Below are 26,788 nucleotides of genomic sequence, written 5' to 3' on the forward strand. Positions count from 1 at the left end.
TATTGATTTTAAAGAAGTAAAACATCAATATATTTATTCAGTGACAGGGAAGTATTAAAAAAATTCCTTTTGCTAATGTTCGATTAAAGCCCTGGGTGGGATGGGTTGGTGTTAGTGGACGGTGGTCTGGAGCCTAAAGTCGGCTTGAATGGAGTTGTAGCTGGAGTCAAGCTGGAAGTTTGAACGGGTGTATCTCAGGAGCCAAGCCGAGTTAAGGCTCCATACTCTGGGCTTAGGGGGGCCTCCTAGTGGGCCCCAGACACCGGGAGTCTGGAGCCTTAACTCGGCTTGGCTCCCAAATTATGCCCGGTTATACATAAACGACTTTAGGACAAAACGGGCTCTATCTCATTTGAATGAATGTGTGTAATTTGTAGGCCTATCTAAATATAGTTGTAAATTAAGTTAGTAAGTAAGGTAAGGTTAAAAGGTTAGTAAGGTAAAAAGTACACAAAGAAATGTTATCATTAAACACTTTCAGAAAATGTATCAAAGTTTGCAATTAGAGGGATTCCTCATTGAAACACATAAGCTGGGCTTAAATGGTTCCACAGTGAGTAATGGTGAAAAAAGACAATGTTTTCCTTTAAAAATGTAAGATATGTTTACAAATACATGCATGGAGCTTAAATATACTGTGGACTAATTATCATAGTAATTTTCATTGTGCCCACATTGAGAAATGTTAGGGTTTTTTCATTCTAGGTTAGCTTGTGTTGGCTGTAGCTTGCATGCGTTTTGTGGCACTGTACCATTTAAGCCCATCTTTAAAAAAAGTTAATTTATGAAAATAATCTTCTCTACAAAACAATTTATGATGCATTTATTTGTAAATGAATGTAAAATGAATCACAAAACATTTATTGTTTGCAGTTCACATGCTTAATTCTTTGGCAGTCTATCTTTCTGTAAGGCTAATGGATTGACCTAGAGATTAGCTTTGAACTGAAGCTAATAAACTCATCTTTCCATTTAAAGGAAAACTATATAAAATGCTAAAGTACTATTTGTTCATACACAAAAAACAACACATTTATCTCTTATTTGATATAATATCAATGTAGTTAGTTACCAAATAAATGGCTGAAAATTGCAGAAATTTATTGATTTCTGAAGGGTCCCGAAACACCAAAGTTTTGGGGTGACTTTGTGTGAGGTGCCCTGAGACAGCTTGCACATGGGTGGGGCTAACTCAACATTGACAAATGTGATTGGTATACAATAAAAAATGCCAGGGAAGTAACAACTCACTGGATTGATTAAAATAATGAGCAGCATAAAATATGATTTACTCTTTTTTTTTTTTTTTTTTTTTTTGACTTCAAAGTTGAAAGTGGGCTTAAAGGGTACATGGGCTTAATGGGTACACTTACCCTATCTGCGGTAGTGCTATTTTAATCCATCACTTATGTTGCGAGCGAACTGATTGCGCCATAGACATAATAAATACATAGACGCCCTATTGGCTGCTGGAGCGCACGTCAACGGCGCCGCCATATTGCGGAGGGCAACTTTCCCATATATACCTCTCATTACGGGAATTGAGAAAAATGCCTGCTTCGTGTGCTGCTTGGGGCTGTACAAATCGCCACACAATTGAAAACAGGTCTCGGGGAATTACCTTTCACAAACAAAACTGAACATTTTTTAGGGCCAGAGCACCGATGGTGAGAGGACCCTCTTGGAATTGCTCTGTTTATTATGTTGTATTTGGTCATTATATAATTAGTAATAGTAACGTACACCACGTACAAACCAGTGAAATCGGTTGATAAATGTAAACGTTATTATTGTTTTTATCCAGGAAAACTGCAGCTCACCCGTTTACTTGCATTTGTTCACAGCGCAGTCTTGCACTCAGCAAAATGGCGGACGCGTTGACGTATCGCAGCAACGTTCCAAAGCGGCCAATAGGGCGTCTATGTATTTATTATGTCTATGGATTGCGCAACCTGATGCTCAAGACAAAATACAGACATCCCAAGTCTCCCGGAAGTTCCGGGAGTCGGTCCGCATATTGATAGCGGCTCCCTGGTGCCCGCAAATAAGTTCAAACTCCCGGAATCTAGAGCGCGCAAGCAAGAGCGCGCATGCGAGACAGAAGAGACTGTGCTCCAAATTAGGGCTGCAACTAACGATTATTTAGATAATCGATTAATCGGACGATTATTTTTTCGATTAATCGGATAAAAAAATTCTATTAGATTTTTGGTTTATTATGACTAAATAAAACCCGGTTACACTTTATTTTAAGGTGTCCTTGTTACAGTGTAATTATATATTTAAGTACAGAGTAATATTAAGTAACTACATGTACTTACTATAGGAATAGGGTAGGATTAGGTTGAGGGTTAGTTGCATGTAATTATGCATAATTTACTGTTATTACTACAGTAATTATTATTACTATATGTAACAAGGACACCGTAAAATAAAGTGTTACCTAAAACCCTAAATTAGGATATTTATGTGTAAAAGTGTACTTTAAAAAGTGCAAAAGCCACACTTTGAGTTTTACAAATATCAATATTTGCATTGTTTTTAATGATAATTGCTGATGGCAAGTTGACAACCATGATTAATGTAAAAAAAAAAAAAAAAATTATACCCAACATATTGTTTTAACACAATTTTTGTTAAAACAAATTTACAGACATGTTGTTCAGATGTGAAGATATAAACTAAAAACATCTAAAATATATAATTCATTTAATTTTTATTTAAAATTAATTGAATTATAAGGATAATTTGTAAAAATAAATATAGAAAGACTGAAAACAAGCGTGTGAACATATACATAATTAAAACTTAATAGTAGACAAATGCTATATAAAGAGAACGTAATGGAGGTACGCAGCAAGCTAACAGGCTTGATTAAAAAGACAGGAAAAATTATGCATTAGTGCACAAACATTCGCTGAAACATACAGTGACTAAAAAACAATATTTTACTGCTGCTGTTATTAACTGCCTTTATATTTAGTGCTTCGCTTTGTAAAGACCGTTTTAATTTAATATTTCTGCGGTAGCACCATTTTAATCCATCACTTATGTTGCGAGCGAACTGATTGCGCAACCTGATGCTCGAGACGCAAAATACAGACATCCCAAGTCTCCCGGAAGTTCTGGGAGTCACCCGCATATTGATAGCGGCTCCCTGATGCTCGCAAATTAGTTCAAACTCCCGGGATTTGAGCGCGCAAGCAAGAGCGCGCATGCGAGACAGAAGAGACTGTGCTCCAAACCGTGTAGCGCGAGCGCGCCAGAGCAACGGAGGGAGTGTGTGTGTGTACCTTGCGTGTGTGTGCGTGTGTGCCTCATGAAGCGCGTGTAAGACAGAGAGCATCCTGATTGGCCTGTTTCAACCAATCACCAGTAAACACTCCCCGTGACGTAAGCAGACCAACTAATCGATAATGACATTCGCTGACAACGATTTTCATAATCGATTATTATCGATTTTATCGATTAGTTGTTGCAGCCCTACTCCAAACCATGTAGCGCGCGCACGGCAGAGCGGCGGAGGAAGAGAGCCCTTGCGTGTGTGTGCCTCATGAAGCGCATGTAAGACAGACTAGAGCATCATGATTGGCCTGTTTCAACCAATCACCAGTAAACGCTCCCTGTGAAGTAAGCAGACCAACTAATCGATAATGACGTTCGTTGACAACGATTTTCATAATCGATTATTATCGATTTTATCGATCAGTTGTTGCAGCCCTAGTTCAGTGTGCTACACGTCAAATATAGGCTCAGTTGAAACACAAATTCTGATATACAGTATCACTGTGCTTGGACAGGCAATGTGAAATTTGTAACCTATTGATATTGTTGCTTAGCTTGGGCTTCCCCATACTGCCTTTGCGCAGCGCGATTTTATTCACGCTGCTAGGCAGTCTGGATACTATGGACCAAATTTTCGCCTCATCTAGGGAACCAATCACAGAACGGGGAGGGAGCAGCAAGACGATGACGACGTCTATGCGACACACCGAGGGAGTTTGTTTATACCTATGGATCAAACATGGCAGCAGACGCGAAGTTACCTTTCGACGCATATTGTTCCAAGCAGTTTACGCAAATAATTCTCTGACCCATCGTCTTCTTCCTCGTCTAATTTCTTTCGCTCTACATGTCATCTGGTATAATTGAAACGATTGGCTATGAGCTACGTACAGGCGCATTTGATAAATATTCGTAGCACCCAATAAACGGCTCTGGGCATTTGTAAACCACGCCTCAAATACGAGAAAATCAACATGTGAGACGTGGTCTGACGTTTGCCAGGCTAATTGTTGCTGAGATTTTTGCTGCTTTCACATCGAGTGTGAAACAGGCCTTATTAATCTAGAAACATCGGAGTTGGACAATAATAAGTTCATTCTAGACATAAGATTGGAAATTTGCCTTAGGTTTTACACTGGAACATCCTCTTATTTAGAATGGCAAGGTTTGCTAAATTAAAAGCAGTGTCAGGGAAAATTGTCTTGAGAAATTTGTTAAATTCATAAACAGTAGCTGTAATCAAGAAACTTTACTGCCATACCATGAGTGCAGCAGGCGCAGGCACTTAGTCCCGGTCACGTTGGAAGTTACTGAGCTGGGGACTATTTTCAGGCGCTGCGTCATATCATTACACCTGCTGCACTCATGGTACGGCAGTAAAGTTTCTTGATTATTACGCAGGAATGAGAGTATAGTTCCTAGCCATATCAGCCTAGAAAATCGCAACTTTACATTTTCCGTCAGTCTTAGTGCACAATGTAACTACAGAAGAGTCAAGTTTTAAATAGGAAAAATATCGAAACTCTTTGGTCATTTTTTTATGAGAAATGCTAATGGTCTTGTCCACTTCAATGATGTATGCTAAGCTATGCTAAAAGTGGTACCGCCAGAACCGGAGATCGGCTGAATGGATTCAAAAACGGTAAAACTCAACAGTTTAACTCTGGGGGAGTTGTAAAATAAGCCTATTTCCAAAAAAAAGTGGAGTACTCCTTTAAAGCTTACCTTACATGACTAAAACATTTGACACACTGTATGTGTTTTTGTGCAGTATTTAGAGTACATAGTTGTTTACCGGGACCTGGGTTTTAACATTTGCACAAAAAGGCTTATCTGTTTCTATTTGCTGTGTTACTAAATTAGAGATTTGTAACAGACCTTCAAAGAAAGTGTGTTGAAGCATGTTTTCGAAAGACACATAATGTAATTGATGGCAGGTAAATTAAATTTCACTCTATTCATCACAAAAAGTTGATGTATGGTTTAAGACTTGGAATATATGCCCGGTTTCTCAGACTAAAATACATGTTTGAGCTGTCTTAACAGAAAGCAACCTGCACTTAAAATATGTCGGTGCCATTGTTTTGTCTCAAGATGCACACCGGTAATGTTTTTAAGGCAGGCATGTTTATAAAAGCTATTTAAATGTCCTAATTTAACTAATGCCTAGTAGTCCTGGCTTGATCTAAGCCCTGTCTGTGAAACCAGGCCATAGTGTGTTACTTGAATGGTGTTTTGCATCCTTTTTGGTGCCTGACACCCCAGTATTCACATCAGCTACAGAGTTAAACGTTTAGAAAGGGTTAATGTAAAAACAGGACTTGAGAAAAGCCTTTTTCAGCTCAAGTAACATTTTTTCCTCATCAAAATATTTGACTTTAAACTTAAACCTTCTTGAGAGAAATTTAGAGGATCGCTGAGAATCTTCTGCTGGTTATGGTGTAGCTATTGGCAGTCGAAATTCATTTCTGCGGTGTCACTGAACACATTCTTTCAGAGATTTGCAAAAGGTTATTAAATACACCGCTGTATGGCCGTGTTGCACGGCAGGGAAGCGCACACACGCACTCTCCATTTGGAGGATGCTGAGGTTTATTTTGGCAGTTGTCATGACGTTGTGTGGTTTCACATGTGGTGAGAGAGAGAGGGGGAGGGAGACCCTTTTCATAGCAGAGATGCTTATTTAACATTTCCGGTCAATCAGAACCATGTCAACATCACTACACACACACACACACACACATTTATCCCATGCACACAAACCTATAGCTAGAAAAAGATTGCTATCTTAAACTCTCCTTCAACTTCTTGGTCTGTGACTTTGTAGTGATTACTCGTAGGAGACCGTTCACCTATCTGCACGTTGCTCGAGAAAGATGTGTGTGGTCAGAAATGCATGGCTTTCCACAATTAGGGATCAAACCTGTGGAGGAAACTGCACTGTAATTACTGGGATTGTTCTGAGCAGATGCAGAACAAATGTCTTTGTTGTAACAGCGCAGAGCTTCACAGCAAGGTGCGACGTGGGGCCAAAGTAAACACATGAACATGGAGTTGTGCATATTTTATGAGCAATTCATCTCTTTGTTCAAGGGTACCAGGTTTGCTGTGATCAAGATTCAGAATTTCCACCATTATCTGATATATGCAGATTTCAAAGAGGTCATATGGCAATGTGTGGCGAAATCTCATGCTTTCCTGTTTATTTTACAGGCTATGCATACAAATCCACTTTTTCCCCCTTTTTTGTAGTTTCAGATACATGCGCAAACTTCACCCCATTCTCTACACCTGGACAAGCTAATAAATACACTCAGTTTACTGCTTTTATAGATAGTTACAATTCTAAGCACATGTCGCTATACTGTTCAATAGTTAATATAGGATTTCAAATGCTTTTGAACTTACTATTCTTCAAAGAATCCTGGAAAAAACGTATAACAGAAACACATTAAGCAGCACAACTATTTTCAAGATTGATAATAATTAGATTTTTTTTTTTTGAGCACCAAATTAGCATATTAGAATGATTTCTGAAGGATCATGTGACACTGAAGAGTGAAGACTGGAGTAATGATGCTGAAAATACAGGCTTGGTTTGGGGTGACAGGAGTTTGTAAATATTATGACAGAATTTTCATTTTTTACTGAACTGTCCCCTTAAGTCACACTTGCACCTGTGAAGACATCATGTGTGCAGTTTATAATGTAATGCCAGTGTCTGCATTTGTGCTGTTTGTCAAAATGGTCTTGCGACATTTGCATCTTTATATCATTATAGTTTTTTTTTCTGCTGCAGAAAGGCATTTATCCTTAAGAAAGGATTCACACAGTATTTAAAGGCAGGCCCTCTTGAATTAATCATGTCTGTACTTACTCAAACTAGTGGCACATTTACATTGAATAGTTTTTCTCTGTGTCATCATCATTCTCATTATCAGTAAAGGGAAGCACCTCACCAATCATGGCTGGTAGTTGAGATAGTTATAAGAGTACATTGATTAATAAGCAGGAGTGTCAAGGCTGCAGTTTACACTAAAATGTCTGTGCAGCAGAGGCTCACCTTAGTACTTCAAAAAACACCTTGTACAAGAAAAATGCATAAAAGTGTGAATTATGAATGTGGTGGTATTGGACTGAGGGTAGAGTGGCTGTGGTAATGGACTGGTGAATGTTTCATTTGCTGCTGTATTACATCTTGCAGCAGCATGTAGGAAACTTTGAGAAATTCTTTTGTTGTCAGGATGCTAATGAGGTCATTGATTTTAAGGAGCTTTCACTGGAGATTTGGGGCCAGAATCCGTTTGAATTCCGTTTGTTTGGTTTGAACCACACCTGAGTCTTGAACACCAGCTTTGAGTTTGTGTCACTGTAGCTTTCTATCTGCTTTGCACATCTGGTCAATTTCCCCAATTCTTCTTTTTAAAACTACTCCGGCTCTGTCGGGTTGCATGGAGATCATGAGCTTTTTCAAGCCCACTCATAAATTCTTAGTTGGCTTCGGCTTGAGATCTGGACTGTGGATTTGGCCACTGCAGGATATTAACATTGTTGTTTTTAAGCCATCCATGTGTAGCATTGGTTTTATGCTTTGGGTCATTGTCTTGCTGGAAAACAAATCTTCTTCCAAGTTGCAGGTGTCTTGCAGATTCCATCAGGTTTTCCTCCAGGATTTCCCTTGTGTTTTTGCTGCATTTATTTTACCCATCAAACTCTCTACTCCGGGGCCTGTTGCGGAGAAGCATCCCCACAGCATGATGCTGCCGTCACCATGCTTCACAGTGGGGATGGTGTCTTTCCAATTCACTTTCATTTGCATGCTCCCGATCACTATAGTCTACTATATATTATAGTTTATTGAATTTCTTATAGATGCTGTCTTCGAGGGAATACTTCAGAGAGAAGGTTTCATTTTAGCATCTCTTATGGTGCATCTGTGGCAGACAAAAGTCGTTCTGTGTGTGTGTGTGATTCTATGTGGATTATGGGAAATCCACAAAGGGACAAATAGCCCAACTTAAAGGGATAGTTTTAAATTCTGTCATCATTTACTCAGCCTCAAGCTGTTCCAAACCTGTATGAATTAATTTTTTTTCTGCACAAAAGAAGATTTAAATTTCTGTAACCAAACGGTTGATGGACCCCATTGACTATATTGCATACTATGAAAGTCAATGGGGCCCATCAACTGTTTGGTGACCCATTTTTCAAAAGATCTTCTTTTGTGTTCAGCAGAAGAAAGAAATTCATACAGGTCTGGAACAACATGAGGGTGAGTAAATGATGACACAATTTTCATTTGTGGGTGAACTATCTCTTTAAGGTGAGGGTCAATCGCTCCCTAAACCCTAAATCACTATTCCCTATGTTAATCCACTAATAATCCACAGTTCACTTGAAGAAATAAATGAAAACGAGTGAGTGAGCGAATTCGGACAGCCGTTCAGCGTACATCTCGTTATTGCGATGCAATGTGGGATAGAATGAGTGCACTCAATAACGGCCTCTAGGTTTCGGACACCACTACAAATGACTGTCCCTTCAAATAATGCCGGCGATTTCGGATTCAACCTCATATTTGGTCCAAGCAGTCAAATCAAGTTAGGAACTGTTTTTATTCTGATTTTAGGGATTGGATCAGCAATTAATGTCAGCATGGATGTATATGTCCAACTAATATATATATATATATATATATTAGTTGCAGTGTTTCCCCTAGGATTTTTTTCAGGGGGGGGGGGACTGCTAGTGTTGCGGAGCGGGCGTGTTACGGATACGTGGTGTAAATTTTTTAGCAATCAAAAAGCATGTCTAATTAATTGAAATAGTGTATTATGAATCATTAAACGTATACAACATTTTAAGAAAAAATATGAAAAAAAAAATCACTAATTCTGTGTTGCGTTTTTTCTGGTAATAAAATGAAGACATAAAACACAAATTTTATCATTTATCATCAATTTTAATCATATGAAATTGAATAAACTTTTTGTCAAATAATGTGCTGCTGCACAATGAGCTTTACTGTTAAAATTAAAACATGGATTATTCCTTAAATTCAGTTTTGATGATAATTTATTTCTTATTTGGATTAGTGTTAGTGTATTATTACATTGGGACATATCTAAATTCTACTGTACAACGGTAATATTTCTGTCAAGTTAAACCGAACTTTTATTTTGACGGGTTGCCGTGAAGACCTTTTGAGTTTGTGTGTTTATGTCATAATGATAGTTTTTCTCAAATGAAGCGGTTAAATGATCACGAAGTGACTTTCGGAGTGGATCTAGAGCCTGGAGAGGAAGTTTATGCATTTGTGTCTTCATATAGGCAAAAAAACAGCGCAGTGCACACGTGCTTCAGTGTGTGTGTGTGTGTGGTAAATGAAACTGCGCGTCGGCTGCACCATTCATTCACACAGAACAAGCAGGATTCGTATTTAAATTGTCTTTGTGGTTTAATATCCACACACACTTGTCTACATCGCGATTTGATTTCAAGTGTATACTGAACTGCTTTCTATTTAATCCTCAAAAGATTGACAAATTCCATGAAATTCCGCGTTATACAGTAAATTTCTTTTTTATGACTGGATTTCGTCAGCAATTTAGGGGGGGCGGGGGGTCGTTTTGGAACAATGGTAGGGGAAACACTGAGTTGGGCATCACAGCTCTGGCCCTACAGAGCAAGTGACATGCATGGAGCCTGACTTTTAATGTTAAAACGGCAGAATTCCCACAAACCAAGGAAGTGCACTTTTCAGTCAGTCAAAAGCCATATGTCTCCACTCTCTTTCAGGAGTGAATGATTAGTTACATATGGAACTTGATCAGATAAATCAATCCCTTTTGTTGATTACACACATCTGGGCCCACCTTCCCAGCTAGTGTACAAGTATCTTGCACAATGATGTTTTCCAGAGATGACTGTAATTTAACATGCAGGTAAACAGCCAAAATTTTGTTTGGGAAAAAGTCAAAATGTCTTTTTACAGCTCATTTGAGAATCCTTGTTGCTCAACCCTTATAGGAAATTGGCTGTGTAGCTCTAATACTAAATAAAAGACACAATTATTTGTTTTATATTACAATATTGTTACGACATTGTGACCTCCTTCCAGTGAAAATCAGGCCTAGCCGTTTAGGATGACAAACATTTGCCAGAAAGGAAGTGCTGTTTAGTTTATAGGTGCTTTCAGTGTTACTCAAGTGAATGAAAGGAAACAGTGAAACACCATAATGACAGATCCCTCTGGTATTCTTTGTCCATGTCAGGATCTATTCTACATGATTTAAATCTGTAATTAATTTGATGTGGCATGTCCTTGTTTTGCAAACACTCCAGAATTGCGTAGACACGCACAGCTCTATTTCTAACATTTCTCTTGTTTGTACTATTCAACATGATGTTTTTCTTTTGTAGTCATCGTCTGTCCCCGTCTCTCCTTCTCACTCATTCCTTCCCCTTGTCCACCTGAGGAGGTGACTGTACTGTAGAGTGACTCACTCGTTCCTAGTGTGGTTTTGTGGTGGAGCGAGTACCGTCTCGAGCCTTCTCTGACTTCAGAAGACTTGAGCCCAAACCACATAAACTGTTACTGCCACTAACCCACGCGAACCCATACACACATGCCGGCTATGGGGTTTTGAAACTTATAGCTGGGAGGATGGAAGAAGAGATTAAAGAGTGGAAATAGCTATGTTTTTTGGATCCCTAGGTGGTATTTAATCTGAGAACTTGCCTTTTATAAGCAAAAAAATGTGAGAATTGTGGTTAAGAACTATTTTCTTACAGAATAATATCATAATTAAGAAACTCTTAATTTTGAAATAAATAGTTACTTCTAGATGTTACTTTATTATTTCTTAAGATTCACAAAATATCAGTACTATATCAGTTATTGGGCCGAATTTGAGATGGTTTTTATAATCTTTTATAATGTTGTGATGCTTAATTTCTTTTTTAGTTCTTAAAATGATAGTTAGTTTTTAGTTTTATTTATTTTTGTACAATTTATTTACACAAAAAAATATTTTTAATATCACTTGCAGCATTTAAAATGACAGTTAATTAAACAATTTAATTTGTTACTTATTTGCAGAAAATAATACTTCATTTTATTATCTGCAATATACCGTTTATCTGTCATAACATGAAATTTAAAGGTCCAGTGTGTGATTTTTGGCGACATCTAGCGGTTCGGTTGCGAGTTTACACTAAGGGCTCAGCCCACCGCTCACCCCTCCCTTTCGAAGAAGCTACGGTGGCTAAAACGGGACAAACATCGTCGTCTGAGACAGCAGAGAATAGCCAGCGTAAACCAAGTTTCTGTACCACAGTCCATTATAAACCACATCATGGATAAAGTTTCAGGTGAGGATCAAGGGTCTTAATGTTACATAATATAATGATAGTAATCAGCTGATTGTCTCACGAACGTAACCAGCACATTCTCCCCACATAGCAAACCCATAATACAGCGAGGGAGAAGAACCACATGAAAATATGCAACTATATATTTTTCTAACAGGGTAGTAAAAGTTTAGCTGGCTAATATGAGCTGTTACTGTGGCTGAGCTCGTTAAGCGTAAATCCTTGTTTAAACTCGACGCGTCCGCATGAGCCCAAAGGTGCGTGCGGCAAAAATGACGTGATTGTAACAGCGCGCGCGCCTCCGCATCCCTAGACACACTTACTACACACAATAGGCTTTTTTACTCTGATTTTGGAAACTGGATCGACTTAAAATGCTTCCAAGATCGACGGGTTGGTGATTCTGTATTACGGTCAATGAGTAGCCAACTAATCAGCTGTCTCACGAACTTAACCAGCACATTTATCCCCACATAGCAAAGCCATAACACAGCGAGGGAGAAGAATTAAGTTACATGAAACAATCCAACTACATATTTACACCACTGACAAGGGAAAAGTCACTACTCACGGTGTTTATGACTAGCTTCTTCTAGCTTCCTGCGGCTTCTCTTTCAAGGTAGTGACGAAACGCGCTCTGTAGCGTTGTTTGTTCGCGTTCGGCTACTGTAGAAATATGACGTCACAATATGGCGACCTTCATAGAAGGGGATTCCCGCGCCTATGTAGATATAAATGCCTCATTCTAAGGTAATAAAAACATTACGGTTTGTTAAGTAAGTTCTTTATACACCACTAAACACATAGTTATGGATGTCATATTGCATTTCTGTTAATAAATACTCAAAAATGTTACACACTGCACCTTTAAAAAAAAAAATTATAATAAATTATTTTAGAAACATTTTATTATTTTATCATCAAATCAACTTATAAATGACTTTCTTACAGTTGTCTATCCACATTAAAGGCACAGTATGTAAGATTTTTGGATCAAAATATCCAAAAATCACTAGAACAATGTTATATATTTAGTTGATTTGCGTATATTATCCCGAAGGTTTCTAAGAATGTTTAAATCCAGAGAAATAAGCAGTTTTAACCAGGACACGAACCATGTCCTTGCGTCGCCCATCAATGACATCATACCCACGTTACTCTCGATTTCCGGTTTTATTGTTTAGCAAACCATGGAAACACCAAAGACGCTTTAATATATTATGTGTTTTATTAGACAGGTGAGCAACTGTTTGGATACATTCATCGACAGAAAACTAATCATATAGCTCAACACAGTTAGTCTTTTTGTTTAAATCTAGTTTTTTTATTTATTTACTGCGAGTAGCCTATTTATGCCTAATATCAATCTAGCTCACTCACTGCAGTGTGCAACAAGTGTCTCATATAATAGCCGCCGAGCGAACGCACAGAGTAGCATTATAGCAACTTATATCACACTCAAATGTATCTAATATGACAAAACCACGCTGCGTTACCCCCCATACTCATGAACGGAAGAAGAGGAAGCGGTCTGCGGCATAATAAAAGCTCCACTGCTCTCGAGCTATGGGTCGTCCTTGTCTCTCATTAGCAATCACTGCAGCGGCCTCGTTACGTTAATAAATCTTTAATCCATAACTGGTCATCCATGAATATGATTTCTGCCTGAGTCGTCGTCGTATTCTCCGTAGAGGTGAAGACAACAACTCCCATGATTCCGTGAAATCAAGGCGTCATCAAGCTACGCCTTCGTTTTGAATAAACGACCTCTAGTGGCAAAAAATTACATAGTTTAGGCAAAAGACAGGAGAACGTTTTTTAACATTGAAAAAAATATTGCACTTTTAAGAATCATTTAAACAATGATTGTAGCTCATGCCTACGTTTTTCTTATTAAATGGTAATAAGCTCACCTTGGCAGTTAATTGTATATTTCCCCAAACTTTCTACACCTAACTTCTGCTATTCCTTCAGCCACCTCTCAGTCCACTAATGGTTTAATCTGGTTATGAAATGCTGTCCCTCTCCCCAATGACGGATCTCTTTGACTCGTGCTCCTCCCTCTCCACATTAAATTGAATGAAAGTTATCATTGTGTGTGTGGGGGAGGATTTTGCAATGGCCTATATGACAAGGGTGTGGCCTGAAGAGAGACAGTGGATGGTGTGGGATGCAACAGTTTTTTTGTAATATGAAGATTGTCTTTACATAAATGCATGTTATGGCCTCAGAACCCATGTGTGTGTGTATATGTATGTCAAGGAGAAAGAAATATGGGCTATAGAGTTCCAGAGTGTATGACAAGCATGTGATGAAAGTTTTACGTATTTCCCTAGTGCATTTGTTTATTAAATATGGTGGCTAATTTTATCATGCTTTTTGCCACCTATAAAAGTGTAGTAATCTTAGCTCAGTTTATCACATCATCATGTCGCATTCTGCAGATTTTGCCCCGACATAAAAGCAAAAAAGGTTGAAGGTTTTTTACTTAGAAATGTCATTAAAATATGTAATTCATTAGCTTCTATTTTTATTTGTTTTATTTAAATATTATTTATTTTATTTTTAGAATCCCTTCATCAGCAGCCCTATCTATGATCTGAACAATGCTATGGACAGCATCTATTTCTTAGGCTGGGATTTACTCATCTTTATAGTTGATATAGACGCATTATTTTACCCAACATTGCTTGAAAAAAACCACACATACTGAAATACTGCTGAACTGTCCTTTTGATTCTGAAATGTTTTATCATTTAAACATTAGAGCCTTTCATACCAAAAAGACAATGTAGGTGTAAGGTTATGTTGTGACAGTCCATGCAGAATAAATGCATGCATACAGCTCTAATGAGACAGTTGTACTGTCTGTGCTATATGGGCTAATTGTCTCTTAAGAAGAGGTTTCTGAGCTTGAGGGAGTAGTCTGTTACAGACCAAACAATATGGAGGCCGATTTTGTTTATTTTTTTGTTCGGTTTGCAGATAGACCTGTCTCTTGCTCTCCAGTGAAATACAGTTTACAGTGCTGAATTCAGCATGCCTGAGGAATTGTTGCAGTATGCGGTACTTGAAGTGCTGACTAGAACTACTTTCTAATCGGACCGATTTGCCAAGCTGGGGGTCTGTAGCACATTAAGAGCACTTATTTAATTGCGTTTCATTTGTACTTTGGCCTTTCTCTATATAAATATTTGACTATTATAGTTCTACTGAAAGCATCTAAATTAAGCTAGATAAAGCACTTCTGTCTTCTATAAGCCTGTCTATAACAGGGAAACAGTTATTGTTCATAATGTCCATTTCTAATGGCGCATGTAATGTAAAGCAAACTAATGCAGTTAAAACCTATGATATTGACTACAGCCAGATCTTGCATGCGAACGGATCTAAAATTGATCATCCATGGCATTCTGTGCAAAATCGGATGAATGAATGTAGAATTCTTCCAGCAACAACCACATCTTTCCTATTTCTTATGAAGTTCAGTCTGCACAGGCTGTTTAGAGGCAACCTGGCTGTTGTAATGAGGACATTTATGTCGCTCTGCATCAGGCGCATGCATGAATAAGCGGCAGGCTGCTTTTCTGTCTGAATGCTCTCTGCCAGCTACATTATTAAAATGTGTTTGTGTGGGTCTTATTTAACTTTTTTGTTGCAGCCTGTTCTCTTTGGATGTTCACCTAGAAGTGACAAGCACAGAGTGATTGTTCATCATGTCAGGGTGCTGTTGGAAACGCTGTATGGTTGTAAGCTTTTAAGCTGTTTTCAGTAAAGCCTGGCTTGTTCGTCAGTTGTGTGTAAAGTTATTGATTCCAGACCTGGCATAGTCGACTGTGGGACTTGGACCTAATCGCCATCCGGCAAAAACGCAACAAAATTAACATTCAGCTAGTGTTATGGTTCTCAAATTGTGGCACGCTTTATACAATATGTACGAATTTTGTATAAAAATATAAAAAAAACACTTGCACAGTGTTATATATTTCTTTCAATTGTGACTTACATGATCCTAAATGTTTCCAAGAATTTGTAAATTCAGAGAAATTCACAATTTTAAATAGTGCCCGTCACTTGTCGCCTGTCAATGGCGTAATTTCCGCGTTATCCCTGGTTTCCGCTTGTACGGCCATAGTAACCATGGCGACAGATGTGGATAACTGCGTAATGTTTAGCGACACACTGTTGTTGTTTCATTCAAACATTATGGATCATGGCAAGCAGACTTTGGGACAAAAGGAGAAATAAAACGAGGATCAATATCGGCATGGCGTTTTCGAGATGCAGAGAGCTTCGCGGTAAACTTCGACTTGACAGAGTCGCTCTTGCATGTACTTTATTAGACAGGTGAGCAAATGTACATAAAACAAATCAATGTTATATAGCTCAACTCAACATGATGAAATGTTAAAATATGATCCGTATGTTATTCTAATGTTGATCTAGGTTACTGCTAGTCTCATATAGCCAACAAACTAACACAGAATTACATTATAACTTTCAACACACTCAAATGCAGTTTAGTATGATAGTGTAACGTTAGACCAAGTGAAACAGCGTTTAATTCGTTTAATAAACTGACCTGTGTGAGTAGTAATTCAGCACTTGTTGGTAGTTCGGTAGAATTAAATGTCCTCATTCCTTTATATCAGCGGGACTCGTGTGTGGTGCGGATATCTGTCTCTCATTAGCAATCGTGACCTGCTTCATACCACAGTCATGTTAAAAAACATGAATGTTTTCACTCATCCATAAACATTATTAGATCCATCAGCATGACAGCGAGTTCCATTATTCCGCTTATCACTGCGTCATCAATCTATCTACGCCTTTGTTATTGTAAGAGGTTAGTGACCCCTAGCGGCGAAAAACAAACAAACATATTGTAGCTTTAATTCAGCAAGGGATCATTAAATTGATCAAAAGTGATCTCTTTTGTGCACTCTTAATTAACAATAAGCCTTGGTGCTAGAATTTTATATAGTGAGTTTTTTAACTGACAGCCGATTAGAAAATGAATAGTGCTTATTTTATAAAAAATCTTTATACAGTCACAAAAACTTTCACACATTAGGCTATTTATTTTCAGCATGTGATAGAAAAATGATAATGTACGAAGGAGACAACAAATGTAATAAGTGAAGTTTTTTTCTAACTACATTGTGACATTTTCAGAAATGGACAAGCTGTTAACAGGTCACATGCACACAAGCTGTGTTTGTCCAATCAATGTTATTGACCTCATAAATATGCAAACAAGACAGTTAACCCAGGGTTTAAAAATGTACATCCCAAAACCTAACTAACCATGAATTGCGTTACAAGGGTGTAGAAAGGCCCTTAACATTTCTCAAGTGTGAAAGGCCCAAAAGTGCCAACTTGTATTTCATTGTTGTGACTGGATGGTACTGGGATGTTCTGATCTGATTGAAGATTGTTTGTGGGCTGGAAAGTTTGGGCACCACTCAACTTGTGGATTTTCAAAGATTTCTCTCCAGTCTTACTCTGTTAAACACAAGAAATAATCACACATACTTGACCCAGGCAGACACCGGCCTGTGGTGGTCTGTAGGGTTAATGCTGGCCGGCTGTGGTGGAGTATTCTCAGGGCTTTAGGGGAGAGATGCCGAGGTTCGGCGTGTACCTGTCACTACTAAATGATTGCTCATTTCCTGCCGCGGGAGGAGGGGTGGGGGAGAGCAGTAATAGCACACAGCTGCCTGAGCTGGACGCTACCTTTCCTCTCCTCTCCTCCGCTGTCTTGTTCTCTTGCTATGTATCTGTCTCTTGTATCTTCCTTTGCTCCTGTCCTGTTTGTATCGTTTATAATATAAGATTCACTCTGGAATGTCAAAGGTGGACACACACCCACGGTGCCTCAGTGGGCATGTTCTCCACCTAGCATCTCTGGCTTTATTTGCGTGTCTGTGTGAGTTTGTGTTTGTGCGTACACACATGCTTGTGTCAAAGTGTGTGTATGTTTGGGGGAGGAGTGGATTAAGGAGGGGTCAGTAACAAATTCCATCCCGGTTCCAAACTAGGTCACATGACCTAGAATGGAAGTTTAGCAATGACCAGCTGTAGTCCACATTACATAGCAGGAGAAACTGCAAAGTCAGTTAACTAGACAGGAAAGATGCGGCTAGCTGAGCAAATTATGAATTAATAAAAGTCATCTGGGTTGTTCAGTAGTCAGTTGTAAAACTTAAAGCTGCAGTCGGCAAGTCTGGCAGATTGAGTGGATGTAGGAAAATTTTGAATGTTTACAACTCTCATGCCCCTCCCCCACTATCAACAGATACCCTCCCACCGAGTTCATGCTCGTCAGTGCGTGTGCACCAGATTTTCAGTTAACGCCAGGGCTCTCAAGTGTCACGCATTGAGCGTGACAGTCACTCATTTCGGTCTTTTGTCACGCTCTCCCGCCACACATTGTATTTCTCACGCTGAAAAACTATTTGTAATATATTTAATATGCCGCAGCGCCCAAAACTCTGGCCGCGCCGCTCTCACTGTGGAACCGGCATGAATCAAGCGCGTTTCCTCTGGTGTTGTTCGTCGAGCTACACAATAGCCAATCAGAAAATAGCACTATTGTATCTGGGTAAGATTTAACGCAACAACCAATGACAAAAATGTATCCAACCCCCCGTCGGCTGGGTGTCACTCTTACCTGTCTTCAAAACTTGAGAGCCCTGGAACGCGCCCGTCTCATCAGCATCCAACACCATGGAGTATTTGGAGGTATGCTGTCCTGGCTAATCTACCGATAGATTGCAATTGCTAACGTCATTTATACTCTAAATGAGCTTACTTGATTTTCCGCCATCACTCTTCATTACTGCGCGAACTTCCGCGAACTTCAGGCGTGTGCATGCCATGTGATTGTAATGTGCGCGAGGTGTGGCGTGTGCCCGATCTGTGATCTGTGACTGTGTGACAGTCAGATCTCACACCCCCCTGCGCTGATTGGACATGATGAACCGGGAGCTGTGGATTTTTGCTAAACAAATAACACGCTCCAGGTGGAGTTAGAAGCTCGGGTTTTTTTTCTAAAACCACTTTATTTATGTTGTTCTGTCAGATTATAGTGTCGATTTCACTGAATATGATAAAAAAAATGTTGCCGACGGCAGCTTTAATACTGCAATAGATATGGAGGATGGTCAATGATGTACATTATAATGGCATGATAAGCATTTTAGATAGGTTCAGGCCAGTTGATAGAACTTTTACTTGTACAGTTGGATCAATGGCGCATTTATTCCATCAGTCTTTGTTGTTTTCATAAATTATTTTTTTCAGACAGTTACGATAGATACAGAATTTTTTTAAACTCTTGAGACAATGATTATATTGTCTAAAAAATGTATATTGTATAAAAAACATTGGACTGCAACAATAAAAAACAAAAAAGGTTTACAATTCTCATTGCAAATTGAAAAATGTTTTAAGGACACCTATTATGCAAAATTCACTTTTACATGGTGTTTGAACATAAATGTGTGTTTAGCAGTGTGTGTACACAACCACCATATAATGAAAAAGATCCACCCAGTGCTTTTTTTTTTTTATCCCCATAAACCATAAGCACTGTCTCAGAACAACCCGTCCTCAGATTCAGGGCAACGTGACGTACTTTTGCACAAGCCCCTCCCACAACTGTTGATGGACACTGCAGTTTTAGCATAGACCCGCCCTGAGTGAACTGTACACAGTCAGCCATTGTTTCGACTCCGGAGCAGCTGTGGACAAGAATGTTTCCTAAGCGATTGAGGTGGTTTGTTATAAGATGTAAGAATGATCATAGCAGTCCTTGTTACTCGAGGATGGATCTTTACCAACTGTTCATGATCCAGCTTACAGTCTCCGGATCGATAGGCCTAATGTTACGGATCACGGCAGTAATGGAAGGGAGAGCGCGCACTTTATTACAGTTCATCTGAGTCGTTTTACGGATATAAAGTTTACCAGTTTATTAAGCACCCCCTCAAAAGGTGTATATATTTGTTTACTGTTAGTTGTAATGAGTGTTTTGTGCACTTCGCTGTGTATGTTGATGATAATGAAAGGGATAGAGAGAGAGTTTATGGATAAGACTTTAATGCGCACTTCTTATACTGTGTTTATTCAGCTCTTACGGTGATTTTCTGGAGTAAACCTGACGCTTCATCTTTTGTGTGATGTACAATAAACTTAATTAAACTCATCAGTGTATTTTTGGCCATCATTCGGACGGGGTCTGCTACAGCAGGCTTGTATTAAATAGTGGATAAAAGCAGATGACAAATAAGTTATAACCGTAATTTAACTAAACTATACCTGTTCTATCTCCATACAGCATATATTCTCTGGCTCTGTAAGCATTATTGTCCAACTCCAGGACGAAATGAACACCGCTACTGTGAGTTTCTGTTTTAATATTATCATTCCATGAGATTGTCCTGCCACTGAGCGCCAGCTCGTGAGGCTCCGCCCTCTGTGCCGGCAGCAGCAGCTCATTTGCATTTAAAGGGATACACACTAAAACGGCGCATTTTTTAAGCCCCAAAAAGTGACAATTTAAACATGCTGTAAAAAATGATCTGCTGGGTATTTTGAACTAACACTTCACATACACACTCTGCGGACATCAGAGACTTATTTTACATCTTGTGAAAAGGGGCATAAGAGGCGCCCTTTAATGTTTAATAATACAAAAAATACTTCTTACATTATATATTTTTTATTGCCTAAAACCAGATTTTATTTTCCATTTTTTGCCTTAGGTTCAGTGAAAATGTCAAATATTGGCCTGACCGAGCAAGCAGAATATATATCATCCTTATTGTTGAGCCCTGTATGCTCATATGAGCACTAGCTTAAAAAAAGATATTGTATCCACAGCTTGACTCATATCACTGGAAAATGATAAAACATAAATCTTCAGAATATCTCCCTCTTTCTTGGACGTAGAAAAGAGTGCATGTCAGGGTTCCATGGGTCATTGAAATGCACAAGTTGAAGGTGCTATATGTAATTTTTTTACTTTACTATAACATAAAAATACCATAAAATGTTGGCAGATATTTAGGAATCATGCTAAGTTCACATACTCTTTTCTCTGAAAAACAATGCTACAGCCAGTTATTCTACTTTGAAACGGAAAACATGGAAGCCAGCAAACGAACTGGGTCACAGTTTGCAGACTCTACCAGACCTAAAAAAAGCCTCGGCATCCATCTAAAAATCTATGAAGGGGAGCATAATTAACACGGATAAATCAACTCATAAACTTAAAGTTTGTAAGTCTCATCGCCGCCTTTTGTCAATTGCGCTCACTCCTGTTGCGTATCCTCAATCTGGCAACCTAAATGAGCATTGAGTCGGAGGAGGAGGGGGCGGGTGAAACAACTCTGGACTGCAGTACCCATTTCAACCACTAGCTGTCAATATTACATACTTCACCTTTAAAGGAACCACAATCCTCTTCAACAGCAAAGGCGGTTATAGCAAGCCACCACAGTTGTTTTGTTCAAGCTGCCCATTGCAAAATATTATACTCGTATTTGATACATTGAGTGACACAAAACGGCATGAATCATCTCGCATCACAGCCGCTTTATTTCTCAGTCAGTCGGGACATCGGGAAAAGAACGCCAACGTCAGGCTATATAAAATACCCAATGTACTCTCAGTAAGCCCTACACATGATGTGTTTGTTATACATATTTAAAGTCATCTGAATTTTATTTCAATAAATTATGTCACCCCAAGGATATGCTTGAATCGGTTTCCCATACACAGAACAGCGTAAAGCATGGCAGACTGTTATTTCATTTCGCTCGAGCTGACTGATAAATAACAAACATTTTTTATATGCTGTCCATCGAGCATGTCTGCTGTTTTATCACCTGGTCAGATTGCCAAAGTAACCTCTTCTCTTTTCTTCTCTCATTCCTTCACTCACTTAATCTCTCTCTCTGTCCTCCTACACCCGTTGTTTCCTCTTTGGATATTTCATGGGGATTTCTCCAGAGAAGATTATTCTCTGCTACATGCCAATTTTGGATTCTCAATGTTATTTTGAGGAAGAATGTTATCTTTGTGATTAAGTCATAAAGCTCTGTAATTCTAGATGGGTTTCAGGATTTGTAAGTGGAACATGTGGGAGACTGCATTTAAAGGGATTGTTCAGTCAAAAATGAAAATTTTGCCATTATTTACTCGCCCTTATGTTGTTCCAAATCTGTTGCTGTTCTATATAGAAAACAAAAGGTTAATTTTTAAACAATCTTCACACAGCTGTGTAGTGTGTTAGAGTATAATCTTGCAGTGAGCTGTTAACTCAAGAACCTCTGTAAACTAATCGAGTCAACCAGGTCAGTAAAAGAATCGTTGTTTTGAGTTCTCTTGTCTATAGGCCTGCCCCCTAGCAGTCGACTAAACGTTAGTCGACGAGAAGGCAAGGCAAATTTATTTATATAGCACATTTCATACGCTATGGCAATTCAAAGTGCACTTTGGGAAATGCTGAAACCTATCTAGAAGAGGCTTAGTCAGGCAAAATTTTATTACTCGGTTATTCGCAGAAAAAAAAAAAAGTGGCGAAGGCATGCAGTCCGTCCGTGAGGGACAGAACATTAACGGCGGGTCCTTGTGGTAATTACAGTATGTTGGGCTGGAAATTCAAACGTTCGCCTATTATTCATCGACCTCAAATATGGCTTATTTTAAACATGTAAGTAGCAACTTTACTTGGCCGCTCGCTCTAACGTTAAAGGTGCTAAATGTAACTTTTTCACTCTACTAATGGCGCTTTTCCATTACCAGTACCAGCTCAGCTCGACTCGACTCGCCTTGGCTCGCCTCGACTCGGCTCGCTTTTCGCTCCGTTTTCCATTGCAGAAAGTACCGCCACAAATAGTACCCGGTCGTCATAGCGACGCATTTCGTTCCTCGTTGCCCCATCAAGCTCTCGCTGGATCCTCTCTTCGGCAACCAAACAAAGGAATGTCTGCACCTCCTCGTTTGACCACGGCGTATTCTTCCGAGTTGCCATAATAATAGTAAGTAAGTTTAGTAACTATCTCTGGCCAAACTATTTAAAAATGGCGGGGTTATTCTGGATACTCCATCTGGCGCGTGCAATGATGACGCAGATTCTCTGTGACCAATCAGCAGTCGGCATTGTTTTCACGTCACATTTTAGTATCGGCTTAGCTCGCCTCAGCTCGCTTAGAACCTCGCCGGAGGTGGTACGAAAAAAAGTACCTGAAAGCAAGTACAGGTACAACTTTTACACAGTGGAAAACCAAACAAAGGCGAGTCGAGTCGAGCCAAGCCGAGCCGAGGCGAGCTGGTACTGTGTAGTGGAAAAGCGCCATAAAGCATAAAAAACAACAATCTCCGATATTTTGAAATTGGACTGCAGTACCTATTTCGACCATAGCTGTCAGACTGCACCTTTAACCAGGATATGCGCTATTATTAGGCGCATATCCAAGTGTTTTTGCGGAGTGTGGAAGCTAAAGTATAGTGCGCTTCATTGACATGGAGGTGCCGGTGTTGTGCCTAATTTCGCCCCCCTCCCAAATTATTACCCCCCTCGTTGAAGTCAGTACCTGATTGCCTAATCCCAACCCCGCCCCTTATCCTACCCCTCCCCCACAACTAATCCTAAACCTACCAATGCTAGGGGGGTAATAATTTGGCGGGGGTCGAAATTCGGCACAACACCGGCACGATCACTTGACTGAGAAAACACTAGTTTATTAATAAATAATCTCCTTGCTATTTTTTCAGACACATTCATAATCGTTATTTTTCTGGTGCTTTGCGGCAAGCTTTATCCGTGAGCTTGAGCACAGAATAGGCTATATATTACACATCTAGCCTACATACAGTATATTAAAGGCTCATTATTAATTTAGTATACAGTATATTAAGTAATTAAATTAATATAAACGTGTGATTAGTCGACTAATAGCTTAAATGAATGACTACTAGTCAACTAGAAAAATCTTTAGTCTAAGCCAAGGGAAGCCCTAATCTTTCCAGTTGTCAAATAGAATAAAACTGAATTAGAGTTCAACTCACTTACTCAATGATTCGAAACAACCCTCATGCCATTCCAAACCTGTATGATTTTCTTCTGCGTAACACAAAAGATATTTTGAAAAATGTTAGTAAGAGGTTTGGTAACCATTGACTTTCATTGTATGGACCATACAATGGTCCCCCCCCCCCCCCCCCCTGTTCTTTCTGTAAAATATAAAAAAAACACCTTTGATTCTTGATGGTTTATCCTTACTGTACGTTCACACCGCCACCGACTTGAGCTTCCAAAGCGGCCGGAAGTCATTCATTTTCAATGGAAGCTGGCTTCTCTCAGCTGCAAGGAGCGTCAAATCCCTCGGCGTCGCGTTTTGGGCGTTTTGAGCGTCTTGAGCGTCAATCAGAAAGTTGAAAGAAGCTCAACTTTATGGTAATGAGCTGTGACGCGGTTCAGCGGCAAGCAGCGGCAAAACGCCAGCAACCAATCGGAATATAGACGTCCCTCGCGCTGGCTGATTCCGGAGAAACACACGCTATAAACTTTCGTTCCTACCAAAACATTAGTTCCGAGAAAATGGAAGAGAAGCCAATAATCGCCGTTGCTGGGTTTCCTATCATTTATGACATGACGTTGTTTGCTTATAGGGACCGTGAGAGCACAACTTTTATTTGAAATATTTACGATCGCTCGTTTTAAAGCGGGAATGCAATTCATTTGCTCACGGTGACACCGATTTGACCGCAAATAATAATAATAATAGTTCTATTCTTTTTTCCCCGACCAAATGTGACCAAAACAGTTATAAAAATGCTGTCATTATAAAATATTTCTTTAATGTATTGCTAGTTTTTTTCTGTTTATTACATTTTATGTTGTGACACTTCTATTCTCCCTGCAACGTCAGAGCTTTCAAAGTGTCCAAAGCGTCAACAAGCTTCCCTGTACTTTTTGACAAGCGTCCTTGACAGGGTGGCCAGAGCTTCTTTGACGCTCAAGTCAGCGGCGGTGTGAACGTACAGTTACCAATATAGGCCCCTTTCCCCTTATAGGAAGTGATCATGTGACACAGTGTGTGCAGGATTGTGATCATTGCCTAACTGCTTTATGAAGCGGAAGCTGTTTCCTGAGCTGTCATAGGTAATGTTTGTCTCATTCAATATCATGCAGAAATGTCCTCTGGCCGTAGAGTTAAAGAAAAGAAATGCTCGGGGCAGTGCAGACATGAATTGATTTTGAAATATTTATAAAAATCGATAAGAACAGACTGCAGCGCTTAACTTATCTTCTTATCTCCCCTGTGACCGTTCTCTTTCACTAGTTCTTTACCTAAATAACTCTCATGAACAGCGCTGCACTGCTTTGACTGTTATATCATTCAAGTGCAAGTTGCTGATAATATGGTTTGATTACTGATGGACTAGACCACATGGCATCTGTGCCCGCAGAGATCTGCAGAATTTGAATGCATGTCAGTCACAAAGTTAAGTTGTTATATGTTGGCTAATTTATTGTACATTTAGCTATAAGACTGTAGTACGCTCAGCTTTATTTAACACATTTTTCAATGTTGAAATCCAGATTTTGACACGAAATCAGCACAAAAAAATGTGGCAATCCTGTCTTTGTCATTTTCTTAGATTGTAATAAATCGCTATGCTTTTAAATTGAGTAAACATTAACTGGTTTAGTGTCCTGTACGGTGTGGAAAATGAAACGGTCACAGTAGAGTCTTTTGCCTCAGCCTGTTTCCATGTTTTTCATCAAATCAGCATTTATTCTTTCCCGGCTGCTGCCGTACCTATGCTGACAGGCCTCCAACCCTGCATTAGTGTGGAAATAAGTCAAATCCTTAATGCCTTGTTTTTCTTGCGTTTTTCCCCCCCTTCTCTCTCACCCTCTTAAGACAGGAAAGGGTTACTTTCCATGTTTCCTGTCCAATTCCCCCTGCTCCAGCTCCTTTCGGATCACTTTCTTCATACTAAACATTCCCAGGCTCCCATAACCTCCTGGCTTCCTTACACTGGCCAAGAGAGATCCCAGGTGAGCGTGTGGGCGAACCTCCTGTTTTTAAGGATAGAAATCTCTCGCGTTTTGCCTCCTGACAACGGTGGTGGTAAAACGTGGTTTCTTTTTTAGCTTTCCTCGATCGCAGGCATGGGAAAACGGTTATTTGAGAAATCTATACCAGTCATTTGGCACAGAGTAAGGCCAAGCTGATTGGTGAAACTGAAGTTTTAGTGCTCAAGTGAGCAATGTTAAAGGAGAACTCCGGTCAATTTTAACATTGAGCTAATTTTTTTGTACATTTGGAGTGCTGTCAGTACAGACAAAAACGACAAAAATCGGTGTTGCCTACACCGTGTTATCCTCTTTTTAAAATTCGCACCCTGTTGACTTCAATGGGGCAAGTTCTAAACCTGCTTTTAGCCTCTTAACAACCTTAATATGTCATTACAAGTGCACAGCCATGTGAGTGGTGTTATTAAGAGTGACCACGGTCAATCTGACTGCATGTGAAAGATATTAATAAAAATGATGTTAATTCAGCCAGCTCACATACCTGTATTTACTTCCTGTTTTCGTTCGAAGTCCACAGTAGTCGATTGTTGAGTTCGCGCCAAGGTTATTATAGTTTTGCTTTTTTAAATTAGTTTTTATTTAATATCGTTTTCAATTTTGCTTTAAATTTAAGTTTAGTTTTAGTTAGTTTCATTAATGGTATTGTTAGTTTTAGTTTAGTTTTTATTTTGGAAACACATTTCTATTTAGTTTTTATTTTATTTAGTTTCAGTTTCAGTTTTAGTAATTATAAGCAGAGTAATTATTAGCAGAGCTAACAGAACACTTCCAGTGTAGACCAAAGCGAGACGATTAATTTCAGCAAAGTTTAATGTTTGCCCAGATTACAGTTAACTCTTGTGCAAACATCTTAATAATACAAATAAAATAATGGTTTGAGATTGAACAAAGCACCAAATAAATAGAACTTAAAAGTAGACAAGAAAAAAAATATGAAAAATTCAGACAAACTAATTCATATTAAAGATTAAATCTTGTTAAACATAGTTTACTTTTCAGAGTGGCCACTGGAAC

At 39.1% G+C, this 26,788-nt stretch overlaps 1 protein-coding gene across 3 annotated transcripts in view; it reads left to right on the forward strand.

Annotated features, from left to right (window-relative positions):
• znf438 (zinc finger protein 438) overlaps positions 1-26,788 on the forward strand; it is a 62,605-nt gene that overhangs the window by 5,850 nt on the left and 29,967 nt on the right. The window contains exons 1-2 of one of the 3 annotated variants that reach the window (XM_056255676.1): positions 14,671-14,781; positions 15,320-15,407. The exons of 1 other annotated variant lie outside the window; for it this stretch is intronic. The gene's annotated coding sequence lies outside the window, so the exon portion shown is untranslated. Of the gene's footprint in view, positions 1-14,670; positions 14,782-15,319; positions 15,408-26,788 lie in introns of those variants that run through there. One more of the 3 variants, XM_056255675.1, reaches the window with a different exon arrangement.

This window comes from Rhinichthys klamathensis, unplaced genomic scaffold (genome assembly GCF_029890125.1).
Source record: "Rhinichthys klamathensis goyatoka isolate OS25496 unplaced genomic scaffold, OSU_Roscu_1.1 h1tg000121l_1, whole genome shotgun sequence".
Lineage (NCBI taxonomy): Eukaryota > Metazoa > Chordata > Actinopteri > Cypriniformes > Leuciscidae > Rhinichthys > Rhinichthys klamathensis.